This window comes from Nematolebias whitei, unplaced genomic scaffold, assembly GCF_014905685.2.
Source record: "Nematolebias whitei isolate Nwh7 unplaced genomic scaffold, NemWhi1 Nwh_scaf_148, whole genome shotgun sequence".
NCBI classification, from domain to species: domain Eukaryota; kingdom Metazoa; phylum Chordata; class Actinopteri; order Cyprinodontiformes; family Rivulidae; genus Nematolebias; species Nematolebias whitei.
In genome coordinates, this window is record NW_023618693.1 from 28152 (window position 1) to 35710 (window position 7559).

At 40.3% G+C, this 7559-nt stretch overlaps 1 pseudogene; it reads left to right on the forward strand.

Annotated features, from left to right (window-relative positions):
• The first annotated feature begins 4356 nt into the window (after positions 1-4356).
• LOC119429228 lies at positions 4357-7054 on the forward strand (annotated as a pseudogene).
• Positions 7055-7559: the final 505 nt, after the last annotated feature.

Below are 7559 nucleotides of genomic sequence, written 5' to 3' on the forward strand. Positions count from 1 at the left end.
TCACTCCAAACAATGCCGATTATTTATCGCCATACAGACCAGGCTGTACTTTAACTCAGCTGTGCCATTTCTCATGTAAAATTGACAAAGTATTGCTAAATATTCTAAAGGCTAAAATTTCAGAAAATAAAAACTTAATTTATTTTAGGTGTGTAGAGGATTACCTAAATTGTAGATACTGCAAATGTTTTAAATTTAAATGCATGACCACCTGAATGATCAAAGTTATTCACGGCTCTAATAAATTGTAAATGATTTTCCTTTTAGCTTCATGGATCGGCAACCACTTCATGAGCATGAAACAGAGGGGAAAACACAAACTACATGCATGAAAATAGTTTGTGATACGAACTCAGCCTTGGCACTCAACCAGCTGAGCTACAGGGCCCCTAACAATCAGCCTGTGTGCTTGTAGACGGAAACATTTTAACACACATATATATTTACTTTTTTTGCATTAGACATTCACAAGCGTATCCATTTCTCCCACCGCTGCTGCTTCAAGTAGGCTTATCATCTTGCTTCTTTTAGGCACGGAGCTGTCATTCTGTACAGAGGAGGTCCCGGTGGTGTAAGAAGTACCTGTTCTGTTTTGCAGAGCCTGACTTTACTCCCCACCAGGGACACCAGCACTCTGCCTTTGTAACCGCGGAGCTCCAGCAAGCCACGCTTGTTTGTGGAGGAGAGGTGGGGAAGGCTGTCGGAGCGCTTCTGGGAGCTGCAGGCGGGGGGGCGCGTGGCCGTCTGAAGAGTTTCCATCCACTCCTGGCGCTCCCCTGTGGACATGTGCACGAGTGAGAAACAGAAACGGAGAGAGAGAGAAACAGATGGCAGATGTGTGAATGTGTAAAGGAGTGAATACAAGAGGAGGGAAAATGAATCAAAAGCAGACAGAGAGAAAGCTAGACAAGAGATCAGGGCATCCTAAAGTCTTTGAATCATGGTGTTAATTCATCATTTTTGCATGTCTTCAGTGAGTTACTTTAGATCTTTGGCTGCTAAAGTGCAGCTGAATACTGATACAGAAAATTCCGGTCTGAAAGAAAAGTAATTGAAACACAGGATGAGGTGCGATTGGTGAAAATTAAGTCAGTCTTTAGTGAAGACATTCCTGCAAAGCTGACAGGGCCAATTTTGACACGACAGACAGATACTCTTTCTTTTGTGGTTAAAGGTCAGTGGAGCCACCAAGTGGGGGCCAGTGTGGGCAGTGGACTCCCCTATTAATTGAAATACAATATTTCTCAAGTATATAGAAAAAATGAAATTTCATCTGCAAGTTTGTTTGATGAATCAGAGAAGCTTCCTGGGCCTCGCCCTCATATCCTATATCTGCTAAGCTTTTTTTTTTCCTTTTGATCTTTTAGCCATATCCCTAAATGTTGCACGATCACGTTGAGAGAAGGTTGTCCTGATCTTTATGGGATGTAAAGCAAAGACTAAACACAGAACGTTCTCGCCCTTAAAATCAAAGCTGCTTTGTACGCTTCAAAATGATGAAATATGCTCGCTAAACAACCTTAAACTTTTTGGTATTTTTACAGTTGCGATTATTTTTACTTGCAACAAATAAAGACTTTTGAGTGTACTCTGAAGAGTTATGTCCAGTTTATTGTCAATTTTCTTATCAAGCAATAAAAATCAAGATAACGTGTATAGTCTGTTGCAGACATGCTAACCAATTTTTGCCAAATATGGGGATAGTGACAAAGCATCTGTTTGAATTAAAGGAATCAGCTGATCACGTGGCCCATGTCGCAATGAAATATTTTATTTACTTTTAGTTACGACTGAATTAATGCTCATCGGGTAGGAGTGATGCTTGGAAAAGGGACTGCAGCGTTTCCCTGAAGTTTCTAGTCTTCGAAGGGTGGAGCTGATTAACATTTGAAACAGACCCTCTCGCAGAGAAAACCTTGTAGAGTTTGGAGGGGAATTAAAAGTTAAATAGACAGAACTGTTATTATGTTGGTCATAGAATTTAATGTATTTTAATGCTAATATTATCCAAGAAACATGGAGTCACACCGAGAGACACCCCCAAACAGCTGTGCACACTCTTGCGGCGGCACGCTCCTTCTGCTAGCGGGAGTCTGGTCAAGTGTGCAAGTATGACGTGTTTGTAATGACGACGCTCCGGACACATTTGCATTTAAGACAATAGTACATTTTAGGCACAAAAGTCCAGAGGAAGTTGGGGCACGGCACAGAGGGGAGGGGATAGAGCTGATCGTGTATTGTTTTTTACTTCTACCGTAGCCGCAGTGAATTACTCATGTGTGAACACATACAGACATTTATTAATGCATTACAAACCAGGACCTACACAGGGAGGCATACGGTCTTCAACAATGGTAGTAGCCAAGTCTGAGCACGAGTGCTAACAAATCACAAGTTCTTTGTTTAAAAGAGTTGCATGCATTGCAACTTGAAGTACTGTATTCCCTCGTGGAACCGTAGTCTTAATAAAAACGTGCGTTTTGAGGTTTGTTTCAAAACCAAGTGCATTAAGATAAAGATCAAGAGAAACAAATTAAGCTCAGTTGATGGATAACGACAACAGATAAACGTTAAAATCCAAAGTATGCCGTTTTTATTTTTAACACCAGAATCTGCTGGGGTTATTTTATTCTGACAAATTAGTTTGTTGGATTAAAATTTGGAGCTTTTTAAGAGGATTTTTGGCACAAACCAACATCTCTATTCCATAACATACTGTATTCGTTTTTTTTTTATGTTTTATAAGGATAAAAAGAAATACTCTGCACACAGGGCAGCCAAAGCTAGAAGAAGAAACCTTGTAGATGTTGCCAATAGCAACAATATGATTTATTAAGATGTGGTTTAAGAAATATATAGTACCCAGTTAATTCCAACATGGTTTCTTTTTTTGTTGAGGCATTTTGTCCTTCACCCAAAAAGGACTTCATCATCCCGAAGAGCCACAAAAACTGAGTCCCACCATCAGCACACTCACATAGTGGACCAACCAGTTTGCTGGTGATAAGATGGTTTCTATAAGATGGTTTCTATAAGATGGTTTCTGCGGCCCGCCCTCTCCCCCATTGATTCCTCTGAGGCAGCCATAGCCAAAGTATTTCAAAACATCAAAGTTCATGCTCAATAATCTGGGTAGAAAATCTAACAAAGTTCAGTCAGGTCATCTGAAACGTTGATTTTTTTTGTTGCGATGTTTTGTCTTTCATCCAAAGGACTTCGTCGGTCTAAGGAGCCACAAGCAAAACCTGCAAACTGGTTGGTCCACTATGTGGGTGTGCTGCTTGTGGGACTCAGTTTTGTTGTGGCTCGTCGGGCTGATTAAGTCCTTTGGATGAAGGACGAAACATCTCAACAACAAAAAAAGAAAGTCTAGATGACTTGACTGAACTTTGTTGGATTTTCTATCTGGATTTTTGAGCATGAACTTTGATACTTGGTTAATTGTTTTATGACTGGCATCTCAAATATATTTGTTGTCTTTAAAAACTATTTGTCCTTGAGCAGGACACAGAATTTTTCACCTACTGTAAATTCCTACCTCCTGGATAACTGCTCAGCTAAACAGACCCAACACAATACAACAGAGCGTGTTCCAGCCAAGGTTTTTACATTCTGACAATGTACACTCAAACGGCCTGTCAGACATTTCCCTCTGCAACTTTTCTAACAGACTTAAAAGAAGACAAGAAGCCGACATTGTAAAAGCCCATTCCCCTCCCGCCCAAGACACTGAGCTATCAAAGCCAGCAAAGTGGAAACACAAGAATTACCAAAGGATTGCAAACACACGAGCACACGCAGACCAACTTCACAGGTCCAAAACCGAGTCCGCTGGGGCAGCTGTTCAACACAAGCCCAGGAAAAACAAAATCAAATGAAATCTGCAAACTGAAATCAAAGCCTGCAATCAGCCGGGAAGCCCTCGCAAATTTGAAAAAGCCAACTTTTACTTCTTGTTACTTTTGTATTTCTTTCTGTTTTGTCTTGGTGTAACAAGGAGATTGTAAACTTTGAAAGTTTGAAAGTAAAAACAAAGTGCAAAAACCTTCACACCTCCACTGCTCATGAAGCAACAAAGCAGTGCTTTGACCGAATGATCCACAACTGGAATAAGTGGCATTTGTGCCTATGGCCACCAAACACTTTTTTTTTTTTTTTAATAAGGACAAGTTATTTTTTTTTTAGGTAATTATGAATTTGAGCAAACAACATGACAGCATACCCACCAAGCCATCTCCAAACACGGAATTGATTTGTATTTGATAAAAAAAAAAAAAAAAGATACCAGCAAGGCATTGAAATTTTTACTTTGAGCAATTGCTTCCCATCTTGCTTTTAATGTGTATTCTGCTCATTATGTCCCTGTCCTTTGGTACACACAAACCATGCCACCAGAATAAAATGAGCAATTACCGTACGGGAAATATCAAGAAATGTTTCTAAGAGGTTAAGAAACAGCGCGACAGGGTAAAAACAAAAAGGATAATTGTGTCAGTTATAGTTTATTGATTTCCGTGACAACTGAGCCCGACTCAAGATCCTAGAAGGACCTGGTAATAGCTTCCCTACGGTGGCCCTAAGGTGTAAATGAATAACATTTGAAAAAACATAATTACATTTGAAAAAACAACAAAAACAACAAAATCACAACTTTTTTTCTTCTTCTTCTTTCAGCTGCTCCCTTCTTTTTCAGGGGTCGCCACAGCAAACTAAGTCGCATGAAGACTTGGCAGTTATTTTTACGCCAGATACTCTTCCTGATGCAACCACAGACACTGAGCTACCACAGCCCTCTGTGTGGAGCAGAGAGCTGCTATCTAGGACACCCGGAGGAGCAGATGGTGGGGTTAAGGGCCTTGCTCAAGGGCCCAGAGTGGGATGAATGAGGGTGGGGGCAGGTGTGGGTGCTTCACCTACCCCACCCACATTTTTGATGATGTTGGTACCGGGGCTTGAACCGGCGATCTTCGGATCACAGGCCCACCTTCTCTACTCTAACCTCTGCGCCACCACTCCCCCGGAATTTCAAAAAAAAAAATAATAAAATGGAATTACATTTGAAAAAACACAATTATATTTGAAAAACAGAATTACATTTGAAAAAAAACGGAATTACATTTGAAAAAACGGAATTACATTAAGCCAAAGCGGAAGTGGCCAGCACCACATTAGAAAAAATTGAATTACATTTGAAACAACAAAATCACAACAACATTTGAAAAAACTGAATTACATTTTATTTTTAAACGGTTTTACATTTGAAAAAACGTAATTACGTTTGAAAAACGTAATTTCGTTTGAAAAAACGGAATTACGTTTGAAAAAACGGAATCACATTAGAAAAAACAATTACATTAAGCCAAAGCGGATCTTTTTTTTTTTTTTACTTTATTAACAGCGTAAAACCGAACAACAGAACAATATATAGTACGCACACAATGGATATACAGTTAAAAGTATAGCCTGCTAACTGTATCTCTGTTGTGGGTGTACTGTATATTGTTATGTTGTTCGATATTATGCTGTTAAGTAAAAAAAAAAAAAAAAACTTCCTGTTTGGCTTAATGGAATTCCGTTTTTTCAAATGTCATTCTGTTTTTTCAAATGTCATTCCGTTTTTTCAAATGTAATTCTGTTTTTTCAAATGTCATTCTGTTTTTTCAAATGTAATTCCATTGTTTCAAACGCGATTCCGTTTTTTTCAAATGTAATTCTGTTTTGTTTCTGATGTGATTTGAGCCACTCTCGTTTCGGCCACTTACGCTTTGGCTTAATGCAATTCCATTTTTCTAATGTGATTCCCTTTTTTCAAATGTGATTCTGTTTTTTCTAATGTGATTCCGGCCACTTCACTTTGGCCACTTCCGCTTTGGCTTAATGTAATTCCGTTTGTTCAAATGAAATTCCGTTTTTCAAATGTTCATACACCTTAAGGCCACCGTACTTCCCTGAATGGATATTCTGAGAAATGCTACCAGGAGCTCGGCCACAGCAACGACTGTGGCTTATTACCGAGCACCCCGGCAGAGTTGAACGGTGAAGTCGACGTCCCCAGCGGTGCTGGGTAGGAGGTGCTGGAGAACGAGACAAGGCAAATTATCTGCAGATTTTTAAGAAAGTTTATTGGACTATCAAAAGCTCAGTGGTCTGAGAGTAAGGAGATATGGACGATGAAAAGAGTGGTGAATGACCTCCTGGTGAAACGCAGATTCTCAGTCAATGGTATAATTAAGAAACTGGATTTGGACAACAAAAGTGACAAGTTTTTATCGGAAATAGCCTGCAGCCCTTTTGCAGAGGAGGCCACCAACTGGCATCACATTGCCATCCTGGTGGCCTTTGGAGCAGTGGGGTGTCAGGACCTGAATGAGAGGGGGAGGAAGAACTGCGTGGAGCTGGTGGGCAAGGAGATCTCCACATACCTGCTGTCTGACCAAAGGGACTGGCTGCTCAAAAACAACTCCTGGACTGGCTTTATGGAGTTCTTTCGGGCACCTGCTTTGGATGTTATCATTCATTAAATGGTCGTTATTAGTTTTTATTATCCCCATATGTAGAATTCAGACTGCCCCTCCTCTGCCTCGTAGTAGGTTTAAAGGTACGAACTTATCGCCGATAATATTGTCACGTGGTTAGGTTAAGAGTCAAGGGTCTGGGGGCTATGTTTTATACAGGTAAGGGGTTAAGTTTAGGGTCAGGGTTAGGTTAAGGCTCAAGGGTAAGGGGGTTAAGTTTAGGGTCAGTGGTCTGGGTCAGGTGTAAGGTTAGATTTAGGAAAATGGCTACATAAAACCAACTAAAATACACTTCCAGTTTTACACGCGAGCCGCGATGCATATTATCACCGATAAAAACATAACTTGAAACCTACTAGGAGGTAGGAGGGAACCGTCTGAACGCTACCTATGGGGATGATAGCAACTAATAACATTCATTTAATGGACTGATAGCATCTGAAGCTGCTGTAACCAAACCCCAAGTCAACAGTCAGGAATGCATTAATAGCTTTTGCTGGGTTTTCTGTTGTTGGAGCAACTCTTGCCTTGTTGATGAGGCAAATTTGTTGGAATTTGAGACTGTGGATGCTACTCCTTTATGCCACCTTCTCCTTTTGTTTGGATCTAAGAATTACTAACAGGTCTCTCTTGTAAATGAGCCCTCACGGTTCAATGTGACCTGTAAAATTAAAGGTTGAATGAACAGAATTATGTGTCTTCTCCACTTTCTTCCATCAGCTTTTCTTGAGAACAAAAGGTCTAAGGTTGGTGGGAACTCGGCGTCTTCTTCAAGGTACCGCAGATTGAACAAAGACCCAGTAAAGTAGAAGAACGAGTACTGGATTGATTAAGAAGAAACACACTGACATTTTGTTGTCTGCACACCAAATCTAATGCAGAACCTGGATTAGAGTCATATTCTGCACACTTCTTTCAACTATCACCTCTCTGCCTGCCTGAGCATCTAAATAACTGGGATTACATCCGGCACCCTTCCTCCCTTCTTCATGTAACACTCCATTTGCCATATCCTCTTAAGTCAGCTTCAGCTGCAACTTCCAC